Below are 13,345 nucleotides of genomic sequence, written 5' to 3'. Positions count from 1 at the left end.
TATACACATATCTCTCTATAAACAGAGAGGAATGCTTTGATTTTACCCACTAGCAAAGTATTCTACCATTTGACAGTGTGCCTGCAACCTCAGTTTCAACAAAACACAAAAACAATTGAAAGAAAGCAAATATAAATTCCCTCCTCAGAGAGTGAATTAAGTATGGTACATGACATTTAAAATACTGTTCTCTTGTAAATGCAAGGGGCAAAACATTACCCAATCAAGTGCACCGTCCCAATGTTATTTGAAAACATTATACTCTAATTTTTGATTCAGGGGTTACAGTTCCAATTACATAACAAATCAAACACACAGCCTTGGGAAAGAGAGAATGCTTAAAACATCTGGGAAGACAGAATAGGCGAGTATTATGATCCCAGAATCAATTCTATCCTTGCACCAGCCCTATTACTTTCCTGGATTTGGAAAGATGGGTTGACGTGGCTTATGTTCAGTCTATGTAACTTTAGTAAATCACTGTTCAATCAAATATCACACAACTAAAAGTGTACAATAAACATTATAAATACACTCAATTGTCACACTGCAGCAAATACTACAATGGACACTGTGGCAAACTACTGTTTAAGTTGTATACTAGCAAATTTCCTCCATCTGTCCCCTCTGTAAAAGTGCCTACTGTCGCTAATCCAAAATATAATTGGTGAACTAAAATATTAACTGCTACAGTAAAACTGTTAGAAATTCAATGACTGATGCAGCAGTGTTAAAACAACCTTTACCTAAACCAAAAAAAAAAAAAAACTGATTTTGTACCCATGACCTACTAATTTTACAGTTCAATGCCATTACCAAAGGGAAGGGGATGCACATCAGTACCTAATGTAACATACATAAAATTCAACATGGACTGACTGCCTTTCGGAATGACTGAAACAAAATGAGAAAATGAACTGAAATTGTAGAAGTAAACATTATTCAGCTTAGATTAAATAGTACACAGTTATGCAAACTGTCAATCTGCAACATATGTACAAAGCTCAAGATAGAAAAGATTAGACACCTACTTAAAACATGCACTTATATATTTAATGAAAACCCCTTTTAAACCTTGTTTATGCTCCAAAGGATGCGTTTTCCCCACATTTCAGACTCATCTCCATTAAAACTGTATAACTGCACTTCTTGGTATTAAACAATTACTGCAATTCCAAAAGTCATCTGAAACACAAAGTATTATCAAAAAAAGAAAAATGTAGTTATCTGCTGAATTTTAAGCAATGGCTGAAATTGAGAGAACTACGTATGTAAAAGACACTGTAATAATCATTATACCACATAACAGTATACATTTCCAAGCAATGTTATTTGATATGCAAATCTAAAAGCAAACTCATTTGTGATTCAAGTATGCAGAGCCAAATCAGATGGCAGTCATCTTTTTGACCTAAAGCTTTGTTTCTAAGGCTGGACTGACAATACATGGGGATAATTCACAATGGACTCGTACAGACAATAGTAAATTAATATGTTCAAGGGTACAGTACATGACAGAATGCAACTCCATGAAAGGATCTGATTACTGAAGACAATGCCTTCAGTTCTAGTAGTTCTCTCTCGTGATTTTAAAGAAGCTACTATACTGAGAATCCGTTGCAAAATCCTACAGCAGCTTTAGACATTTTAAAAAAAAAAATACAGTCTTAAAATATAATATCCAAGATTAATCTTGCAAGTATTGGGAGAAATTATGCTTCGCTGCCAACCTTACAGTGCACAGGAATTGTTAACAACTTGTCTTCTGTACTCCAGTGTTCAGTTCGCTCAGGCTCCATTTGCCTAATGTGGGACTTGGCAAATCTTTTAAACCAGGCAATGCACATGGGTTGCCCCTGAAAAGGGACTCTTTTGTCCAGTGGGCTTAGCTAATTAACAAATGAGTAAAATAAAAAGACTTCCTGATTAGAAGGTTGCCAAACAACACAGCTGAAAGAATGTTAGTACCAATTCTAGAGCGCACAGAAATCCATCAGTCTGCTGGTGTAAAGTGGAGAAAAAAAGGAAAATCGAGTAAAACTGCCAGGCTGATAGCTCATTCTTGCATTTTACATCAATGTATGTATTATTTTTTTTTGCTTTTTATCAAATCTACCTCTCTCCATAGCATATTTGCAGGTCTTTAGCTAATTACAAAATATTACAAAACTAGCCACTTTGTCTATGTATTTCACACAAAGAAATAATTTCAAGCAAGGAACTATCTTCCAACTACAGCCCTGACAAAAGGAATACACAAGGACATGCATGGTAACAACCTTGTTGAGTTTATGCTACAGTTCACATTGTCTCTTCATTCAGTTTACTTTTGTAACAAATAGTGGGTACAAATATCACCGGTTTAAGTTTCTTCTGTCATAAGTTCACAGATGTTAAGAAGCTCTGTAATACCAAACAGTTCTTTCAGGTTGGCATATTTTTTTTATTTACACTACATTGCAAACAAATTAAAAGTGGTACTGCTCCAAGAAAAGCATTTGAAGAAAGGATTCCCAATCACAGTTCACAAGTAATACATGTATTAAAAAATGTACAGCAAAATGTTAGGAAATACTAAACTGCAGCTGTGATACAAAGGATTTATCCCACAAAACTTTGACAAAGGAGGTCTTAAAAAGATAGAACCTTACTTCCGTAAATCAGAAAACACTAAGGGATTTCACTAACGCACTAATAAAAACACATGTATGTTTTGACACTTAACATTATCTACTAACTAGATTTCAGCACAGACATAAGTGCATACCTGCACCATAGCAGCTTGCAGCTTCATTATGATGGACAGAAGGCTTTGTTTCCATAGCACCTAGTACAGCATTTGTTCTTCAGGTGTGATGCTCCTCTAACGAGCTTACTGTTAAAAGTACAGCAGTCGATCATTCAGGCATTGGGCAACTACCTGCTAAAGCAGTCTATTAAGGCACTTGCTAGAGCCTCAGAGACAACAGAAAATCAACAGCTGTATGTTGTGATGTCAGCTGCAGCTTAGCCAGTCACAGCAGAGAGAATCTAAAATGCATCACAGGCTAAATCAAGCTCTTCATTAGCAATTATGAAGCAAGTGATGCATAAACCCTGCAAAACTGTGAATGTGATAAGAAATACCTAGAGGGCTTTATGCAGTCTCTCTCTGCATTAAAATTCAGTGGCACTTATTTAGACTCTCACTGAAAACAGCAGCACAGACGGTTATCCTTAAATTATTCTAGAACTTGAGTAATTCTGATTTTTTTTTTTTACAGCTCATAAAACAGCATCCTATGGAAAACGGCACAGAAAACATGCTCATAAAAATAAAGAAAGGGCCAAGTTTCAAGTTAATGTACTGCAAACTATAGAAACAATTGTACAAAAATGAAAAATGTATTACTGCCATACTTGCTTTTTTCATCAATCAGTTAAAACACAGCTTTTTATGTAGACATCTAAACTACCCATAAGCTCCTATATCAAACATTTTTTTTCCATTTAGTCTACACAGTAACCATGACTACTGCTTCTCAGTAACAAAGAAACAAATGTCTCATTCTGATGTTTTAAAACCTCAATGTCAGGCAGCACTGCAGTTCCAGTGCAATTTGACAGGACACTAAGCTACTTCTGTCAAACACAAAATAGGAAGGACAGCATGCATAAATTACTAGATGTACACCCAGACTTTACATGCATAAAGGAGCAGTGAATGCACCATTTCAGGAACTTGATCACAAATTGCATTTCATTTCCACCAGAAATCCTGCTGAAAAAGCAAGGGGGAAAAAACTCTCCTCCATATACCTTGCAGAGTGGTCATACTCGGTAACTAGCCCCCGATAGATTTAATTCAGCAGCAACAATACAACATTTTCCAATCCAATAATCTTATATCATATGCATTACGGGTAAAAGACAGTTTTAATCATACTCTCACAAAGAATAAAAAAAGACTATCAATACACAACACAACCTGCAAAATTATTAGCTGAATACTGCAGTCTACTTTTCCCAATCACACCTACTGTAAGCTAGCAGAGTGCTTTTTTGTCTCTCATTCTGTAAGCTAACATTGCAAATGGAAATTTTTGTGGTACAGAAAAACAACCAGTGTCAAAAATGGAAAATAATCATAGAAGGAAATCTGTGCTTCAAAAGTGCAATTTTTTTTGTCAGCTAAAGAAAACATCCATGGCCTAAAAAAAAAAAAAGATTTATTCACAGCAGCCATATTAACACTGCACACGTGTCTGGGAAATAAGACAAATGCCAGCTAATATAAATTTATCTCCCCTCACTACATTATTGTCAGCTGCCACTAAGCTGTGCTGTAAGAAAAACAAACAGGTGCCTGAAATCTCATGCAGCACATGCAAAGCCGTCAGTTTTTGCAAGCCCACAGGACCACTCAAGTCAACTACAGAGGTCTACAGAACAATGTACAACACATCTATAAAACACAACTGTTCAAGTGAAAACAGCTGGAGGACACAACACATATTTGTCCTATCAGTGTGAAACACACAATAGTGTTAAATTCTTGACTAAGTTGCTGGTAAACAGCTGTTTATCATTAGCCTTCAAATGAATTTAAGACTACTAAAGCACCACATAGCTGACAGTTTTCTTAAAATGCTTAGGAGGTCTGCAGTTAACATGTATGAAGTCCAACAGCTATATACACAGAGAAAGGTCTCAACCCCTTATGTACAAATAAGTTAACACAGCACCCACAGATGGGACAGAAATGCAGGTACTGAGATAATTCACTTTTCTTGTACCTCATATAAATATTTATTTTTATCTTCTAACACACAAAGAAAAAACAAACAGTCTCCATACTCAACACACTTTGTATATTAATGAAATAATTACCACTAATGTGCTAACAAAGTAATTACCACAAAATGTATAAAAAAAGAATGAAAATACCAATGTAAACTGAGAGGGTATGCTACTTGGCATGTTTTCTGTTACTCTTGTTATATAAGCAACAGCATTAGATACACACAGCAAATCAATTACCTGTCAAATGCCAATCACATCACCAGAGAAAGCAGACAAAGAGAAACTGATAACTGAAATAACTTTCTTGGGTGGCGTAAGCCATGGAACCTTGCTGGCTAGGCTTACGTAGGCCCTTGGGCCGATAGCCTAGTACCTACCTATGAACCTATGATCACACGTGCACACAATTTTGTCATGCTTATTTCCTAAGCATTCACACAAATACTGAACAAAAGCTATATATAATAAAAGAATGAATAATGGACATATTACAGATGATGCAGAACTACTGATAAAATCTACATGATGTAACTTGAAGTAAAGGTACTTTTCCGTTACCGGGGCAACAATCGTTACAGGACATATAGACTGAAAAATGTTAGTTTTGAGACAATGTTGCTTGAGTTAGTTTGTTTTGTTGTTCCACTGTTGGTTATTAGAATACTCTCAGCCTTAATTCATAACATTTTTTACTGAAAAACATTTTTAAAATATAAATTTGTGTTAGGGTAGCTCTTTAACAAACTGATGTATTTAAGGGAATGTGAACGTTATTTACCCAGTCAGTTCTAGTAGCATACTTTATACGCTTGAACCGTTAACAGATTTTGCCTTGAAAAATTATAAAATATACTAAATATCAGGATAAGCTCACGGATAAGCTTTTCTGAATCTTCTTCAATCACCACAACTAATGGCAAACAGCCCGCTTGGTTGCTCCGTACGTGCAACACAATCTAGTTTATGTTATGCTATGTTAGTTTAAAATTGTATCAACAAGACTTGGAAAGTCTGGTCTGTTCAGATAAAAATGCAGTGCTTACATTTGTGGATAATTCTTTTACAAATATAAATGTTGGGCTAAAGGAGCATTCAATGGTGTGAGTGTGCTACAAATTTTATTGAGTGACAGCTTTGGCATGGGCCTTTCTGTACTGTACCAACGAGATTTGCACAGTCTCATTTGTTCAGTTTTAAAATAAAGTGCTTACATTTCTGGATTATTTCTTTACAGCCCTCTACTACACCTTGAATAATAATATACATGTTAGGCTTATGAGGTATTCAATGGTGTGAGTGTGTTACAAATATTATTGAGTGACGGCTTTTGTGTGTGGCTTGTTATTGCGCACCTTAGAGGATCTGTAGTTAAACTGCCAAGTGTCAAAATGGGCTGAAGACATGAAATCTGTACAAGTATAATTATCTTATGTTCATGAAAATGTAGTTGAAATACTGGAATTTTTAAATGAGTACCAACTAGGCATAATAAATCACTTTGTGAATAATACCGTAAATGTGAGTGTGATGCAGGAATCAAGCCACATCTTAAACGTGATCATTAAGTTGAAATCAAGTACCTTTTCATGTATTTTAACCAGGTGTGTGTAAAAATTAGAAATATCATCTCCTTTTTAAATTATTAAGTAGTAAAATAGTTATGCAAACATCCGGTAAGACATGACAAGTGACTGGATTCTGACCTCAGCAACCACGTTTAAAGTGTTGCCCCGATAACGGAAAAGTACAGAAGTAAATTTCTTGGCACCCAAAACTAACACATAATGCACAGGTTATGACAGGAGACCCAATCACAATCCTCTATGTAACAAACGTCTGAATAAAAAATGAACACACCAACAAAACTGAAAAAACTAAACTGACTATATTTAATTTTCCAGATACTTGGACAAAGTCCAACTTATTCCCGTACTTTGGACAGACTGTCGCAAGTCCAAAGATCTGCAATACATCCTATCACACAGAGGAAAATACAACCACACAATTAGCCTTCATAGCCAGCCATTGTCCAGCAGCTAGATACCCACTAAACACAAAACTGCACCTCTCGATTCCATAAAAGTGCAGTCAAACAAAATATAATTTACCTTATATGTGCAGCATTTTCACTGTACATGTGCAGCATTTTCACTGTACAATCACAAACAAAAACAAACTACCTTACATATGCAACATTTTCAATGATTGTTCTTTTGGCTACTTCTTCCTTCTCTTGTCTCTTCCTGCTCCGTTCACCCTGCGGGCCTCACTCCACTCCCCTACCCCCATTTCCCACCCACCCCCTATGGTCCTAGGCTTATACTTCCAAACGACACCAGTTTCCCCATTTCATCCAATCCTAGTACTGCTATACTTTAGGTAATATAACCACACCCTCCTCACATTATAGCCAAACACATCCCTCTTTTTAGATAGCTGTACCAACTTATATCTCACAACTTGTCTTGGCATCACTCCTACCTCCCTTACAGCACCATTGCTTAAATTTCCACTATGCCTACATCAATAATCACTGTACAATTTAAGTTGCTACTTATTACCACACTTTTAACTTTTCGAGCCTCAGCCTACCTCCTAACATCATTTGAACACCCACAATATCTTCAATTTCACAATCCTCCCAAACAAAAAACAACACTAACTCTTACTATCTTCCAAAATCACATAAACATAACCTCTGTTCCTAACTACCTACTAGCAAAATACCACAGACTGACCTACATCAAGTACACGGATCTGAAAACCAAGAAATCTCTAAACCTAATCTATAACCTACATGATCCTTTGTGTATACTGAAAAAAAACATTCCTTACAAGACGGTGACCTTCACCCTAATCCTGGCCCTGCCAGCTCTTTAACAACTGAACTTCATAACCCCAGCCCCTCCAACTCACCTACCCCCACCAAACTCTAACTCACTCAATATTGCACATCTCAATATACAGAGCATTAATAACAAAGTTTCCCAACTCCATGCTCTTTTAAATGTACACTCTTTTGACAAACGTTTATAGGATGATGTTGGTGATCAAGAAGAAGAGGAGGAGGAGTGTGAGGGCAGCACCAAGGATCAAATGGTGGAAATTGAAAAAGGGTAATTGTGAGGTGGAGTTCAAGGATGAGTTAAGACAGGCACTGGGTTGCAGTGAAGAGTTACCAAATAGCTGGGTAACTACAGCAGAGCTAGTATGGGAGACCGCTAGAAAGGTGCTTGGTATCACATCAGGAAAGACGGCAAGGAAACATGGTGGTGGAAGGAGGAAGTACAGGACAGTATACAGGCAAAGAACTGGGATTGTCAGAGAGATGAAGAAAGTAGACAGGAGTATAAAGAGATGAGGTGCATGGCAAAGAGAGAGGTGGCTAAGGATAAGGCATATGAAGAGTTGTATGAAAGGTTGGACACTAAGGAGGGAAAAAAGGACCTGTACCGAATGGCTAGACAGAGGGACCAAGCTAGAAAAGATGTGCAGCAAGTAAAGGTGATAAAGGATAATGAGGGAAACATACTCAGAAGTGAGGAGAGTGTGTTGAGGAGATGGGAAGAGTACTTTGAGGGATTGATGAATGAAGAGAATGAGAGGGAGAGAAGGCTGGATGATGTAGGGGTAGTGAATCATTAAGTATAATGGATTAGCAAGGAGGAAGTACGGATAGCTATGAAGAATGGAAAGGATGTTGGCCCAGATGACATACCTGTGGAAGCATGGGGGTGTTAGGTGAAATGGCAGTGGAGTTTTTAACCAGATTATTTAATGAAATCTTAGAAAGTGAGAGGACGCCTGAGGAATGGAGAAAAAGTGTTTTGGTACCAATTTTTAAGAATAAGGGTGATGTGCAGAGCTACAGTAACTGCAGAGTGATTAAATTGATCAGTCACAGCATGAAGTTATGGGAAAGTAGTGGAAGCTAGGTTAAGAAGGGACGTGATGATTAGTGATCAGCAGTATGGTTTCATGCCGGGAAAGAGCACTACAGATGCGAAGTTTGCTCTGAGAGTGTTGATGGAGAAGTACAGAGAATATCAGAAGGAGTTGCATTGTGTTTTTGTAGACTTAGAGAAAGCATATGACAGGGTGCCTAAAGAGGAGTTGTGGTATTGTATGAATAAGTCAGGAGTGTCGGAGAAGTATGTAAGAGTGATACAGGATATGTATGAGGGTAGTGTGACAGCGGTGAGGACTGTGGTGGGAGTGACAGATGCGTTTAAGGTGGAGGTGGGGTTACATCAAGGATCAGCTCTGAGCCCTTTCTTATTTGCAATGGTGATGGACAGGTTGACAGACAAAATCAGACAGGAGTCCCCGTGGACTATGATGTTTGCAGATGACATTGTGATCTGTAGTGAAAGTAGGGAACAGGTGGATGAGACCCTGGAGAGATGGAGATATGCTCTAGAGACAAGAGGAATGAAGGTCAGCAAGACTAAGACAGAATATATGTGTGTGAATGAGAGGGAGGATAGAGGAATGGTGAGGATGCAAGGAGTAGAGTTGGCAAGGGTGGAGGAGTTTAAAGACTTGGGGTCAATAGTTCAGAGTAACGGTCAGTGAGGAAGAGAGGTGAAGAAAAGAGTACAGGCAGGATGGAGTGGGTGGAGAAGAGTGTCAGGAGTGATTTGTGCCAGACGAGTAACTGTAAGAGTGAAAAGGAAGGTCTACAAGAGGGTAGTGAGACCAGCTATGTTATATGGGTTTGGAGACAGTGGCACTGACAAAAAGGCAGGAGTTTGAGCTGGATGTGGCAGAGTTAAAGATGTTAAGATTTGCACATACACATATATGTGTACACACACACACACACACACACACACACACATATATATATATATATATATATATACACACACACACATATACACACACACATATATATATATATATATATATATATATATATACACACACACATAAATACATACATATATATATATATATATATATATATATATATATACACACATACATACATACATATACACACACAGACATATATACATACGCATACATATTTAAACACACATGCACATATCCAAAACAGCAAAAACGATGACAGCACCAGGAAATAACGTTCAAGATTTAATCCAAAAGTTCAAGACAATATTCCAGTAAAATACAAGCCAAAAGTAAGCGCTTTCGTCTCAAGCACTGGAGACTTCTTCAGACTAATGGCTTACATACACATAACCTATTTAAATACTAAAATAGCAGTCAATTAAACATAATTGGCAACTAATCATTAAAAGCTCAAATAGCAGTTCAAATAGCAGTTCTTAAAACAACAATCAGCCTAATGCTGACAAATACCTCTAACCAAAATCCCTAATGCTTCAGTCCCTTCCTTTTTAAATACATCATCAATTCTTCTCTATTATTAAGTCCTGGGGGAAAACATGCATTTAATCTAACCTGCCAGCAGTATTCCAACCACCCTAATTCTTCTTCTACGTTAATACTTTTGACATTAGGATGCATTGAATCTATTACCAAACACTTAAAGTTGATTTTACATCTATTTTCCACATAATGCTTACCCATAGTGTTTTTTACATCACCCTTACCAATGGCAATAGTGGTGTTCATAAATTCTCCTATATAATTCTCTTTTAGTTTTACCTACATAAAAGGAGCTACATTCTACACATATTAATACATAAACAACATTTTTAGATCTACATGTGAATCTACCTGGGACTTCTACTAAAGTTTTACCAAGTGTAATTTCATGACTATCTATATATAAATATTGGCAATAATTACAATTGAAACACTTTACCATTCCTTTCCTTTCTTCCACAGCCTTATTTTTATTTAACTTCTTTTGAAAAAAGTCTAAAGTTTTTCGCTCTTCCTTGTACAATTTGGGGTTCATCTCCTAATTTCTGTATGATTTCACTATTTCCTTTTAGTATTCCCCAATTCCTTCTGGCTATACTTTTAATAGTATTAGAATCTGTGCTCTTTTGTAATGCTAAAGCTGTGGTGAAGTCTACAGAAATTTTCTCCTTTGATTTATCTACAATTATATTATTCCTTTTCAAAATTTCTTCTGCCATCACCTTATCTACCCATCTCTTGGGGGTAACCTCTAGTTAACATTCTTTTGCAAAAGTTATCAGCCTCAACATGAAAGATTTCATCGTCTTTCGTCAAATTGCTAATTCTACTTATTTGACCTCTGACAATGTTCCACTTGGTCTTTTTTGGATGTAAACTTGAATAATGTAAATACATATTGTTTTGAAATTCTTTTTTATGAATTTTAGAAACTAATTTACCATCTGTTTTGTAAATCATAAGGTCTAAAAAATTAATTCTTTCTGTACTAAAATTGTGCGTAAACTTAATATAGGAAGAGACATTGTTAATATATCTCAAAAATTCATTTAATTTGTCAACAGTGCCATCCCATATTATCAGAACATAGTCAATAAATCTCAACATTTTAATAATATTTTTTGCAAAAACACTTTCAAAGATATTGGCTGACTCCCATCCCTGCATAAAAATGTTAGCATAACTAACATCCGGATGTAGCATAACTAGGGGCTAACGCAGCACCCATAGCAACCCCATTGGTTTGCACAAATAATTGATCATAAAATTCTAAGTAATTGTAGCTCAAGACCAAATCTATCACCTCCATAAGCAGTCCCACTGTGTTAGAAGAAAATTCTCTCGATTTAAGTAGCTCCATTCTAAGCATCTCCATGCCTCCTTTGTTTGGTATCATTATATGAAGTAATGTCTAAAGTTAGTAATATATCTGAGTCAGAGACCTTAATATCATTTAGTTTATTCATACAGTCATAACTGTCTTTTATATATGTGACACTCTTAGGTACCACTTTTGTAGATGTTTATCTACTAAGATAGGCATTCCCTCCCTCTTACTATTTCTACTGGCTACTGTTGGTCTTAAAGTAGGAGAATCAATATTTTTATGGATTTTGGGTATTCCAAAAATTCTACTGATCTTGGGATTATTATTAGTTATATTTCTTTTCATTTTCTCATAGATTCTTCCTGCATAGAACAACTCATCTATGCATGATTCTATTAATACAATTCCCCTCTTTATTTTTATTAGATTAACTGGTTTATAAAAATTACTATCAGATAACATTTCTTTCATTTTTCTTTCATAATCATCTCTGTCCAACAAAACCATCAAACCTCCTTTATCAGCCTTAAAAATAAGTATGTTTTCATCTTTAACTAAGGCATCAAAACATTCTTTCTCCTTCTTAATTAAATTATAATATTTAAAGTTGGTATCATTTTCTAACATTTCGAGCATCTGCATTTCACACATATTGAGAAACATTTCCAATTCTTTGGATAAAGGTGGATTATAACTGCTTGGTTTATAAAATTCACAGTTATTTTGTTTTTGATGTCCAAATATTAATTTGAGGTTTAATTTCCTCACATAATCTCTTAACTCATTGATCACCACTAATTTATTTGCCCTTTGTGCCAGGGTGAAATTCCACCCCTTACTCAGTACACAGCAGTCATCATAAGAAATATTCTTACTACATAAGTTAATAATTTTGAAGTTCACACTGTTTATGTCTTGGAATTATCAACAAAAACTATGCAATTCTTTCTTGGACCTTTCCTGCCCCCCAGTTTTTTTTTGTGACTGTTGTCTTTTATTATAGTCCATTTTATCATTATGACCATCTGCTGTCAACTGGGCCCATGTTCTTCTTTGGTTGTCTATTCTTTGATATACCTCTATTATTTGTTTGCTATCGTCTCTCAAAGTTCCTTTTAAGTGTGCTTCCTCACAATTTGTTTTTGTCTTACTGGTATCCTTGACTTTGGGACTCACTGCTGGTTAGTTTGCATGTTGTCTAATTTCCCCTGTAGTATTGAAATGAACATCAGCCACAACAACTTGCATATTATTCTTACTGCCCAGTCTTTCAGACCTCCTTAAAGTATTAACTTCATCTTCTAAACTGGCAGTATTTGCAGTAGAATCTTTATGTATAATATTGCTGGCATTAGCTTGCAACCATAACTCATATGCTGTGGCCACGCCATTTGCGTATTCATTTCTGTCTCTGTAAAACATTTTGGTTTTCCTTTGACACAACTCATTTAATTTATGTAAGTTCTCTTGTACAAGGACCATTTTACTATTAAAATTGTCCCTGGAAGTATTGTCTTTGAGCATATCATAATTCGTTTTAACTTTAGTAGTTATATCATCTATTTTGCTTATATTGGCATCACGCAACAGTTCCATATATTGTAGTCCCGCCCTTTGATTAATATCAAGCCATTTGTCAGTAAATTCCTTAGGTAAATCTTTACCCGCTGGCAAGTTATTTATTCTCAGACCTCTAGGGACTTGCTGAACTTTTAAACAATTTTCAAGGAATAAACTGTCCCACTGAAGACGTTTAAGGGATAACAAATCTTTCTCTAACAAGTTAAACCTCTCTTACATATTGTAAACAGTACTCATACTTGACTCCGGTGCAACATGCCCCTCAAGAGAAAAAGAATTAACAGGTGGGGCTAAACA

At 36.0% G+C, this 13,345-nt stretch overlaps 1 protein-coding gene across 11 annotated transcripts in view; it reads right to left on the bottom strand.

The window, feature by feature from the left end:
- The window catches only part of R3HDM1 (R3H domain containing 1), a 2,579,330-nt gene that overhangs the window by 2,464,525 nt on the left and 101,460 nt on the right, over positions 1-13,345 (bottom strand). The window contains exon 1 of one of the 11 annotated variants that reach the window (XM_044074950.1): positions 2,768-2,938. The exons of the other annotated variants lie outside the window; for them this stretch is intronic. The gene's annotated coding sequence lies outside the window, so the exon portion shown is untranslated. Of the gene's footprint in view, positions 1-2,767; positions 2,939-13,345 lie in introns of those variants that run through there. 11 annotated transcript variants of the gene reach the window in all.

This window comes from Protopterus annectens, chromosome 6.part0, assembly GCF_019279795.1.
Source record: "Protopterus annectens isolate FY-2018-M chromosome 6.part0, PAN1.0, whole genome shotgun sequence".
Lineage (NCBI taxonomy): Eukaryota > Metazoa > Chordata > Ceratodontiformes > Protopteridae > Protopterus > Protopterus annectens.
The sequence above is the reverse complement of the archived record's forward strand: the minus strand, read 5'-3'. Positions and strand labels throughout refer to the sequence as shown.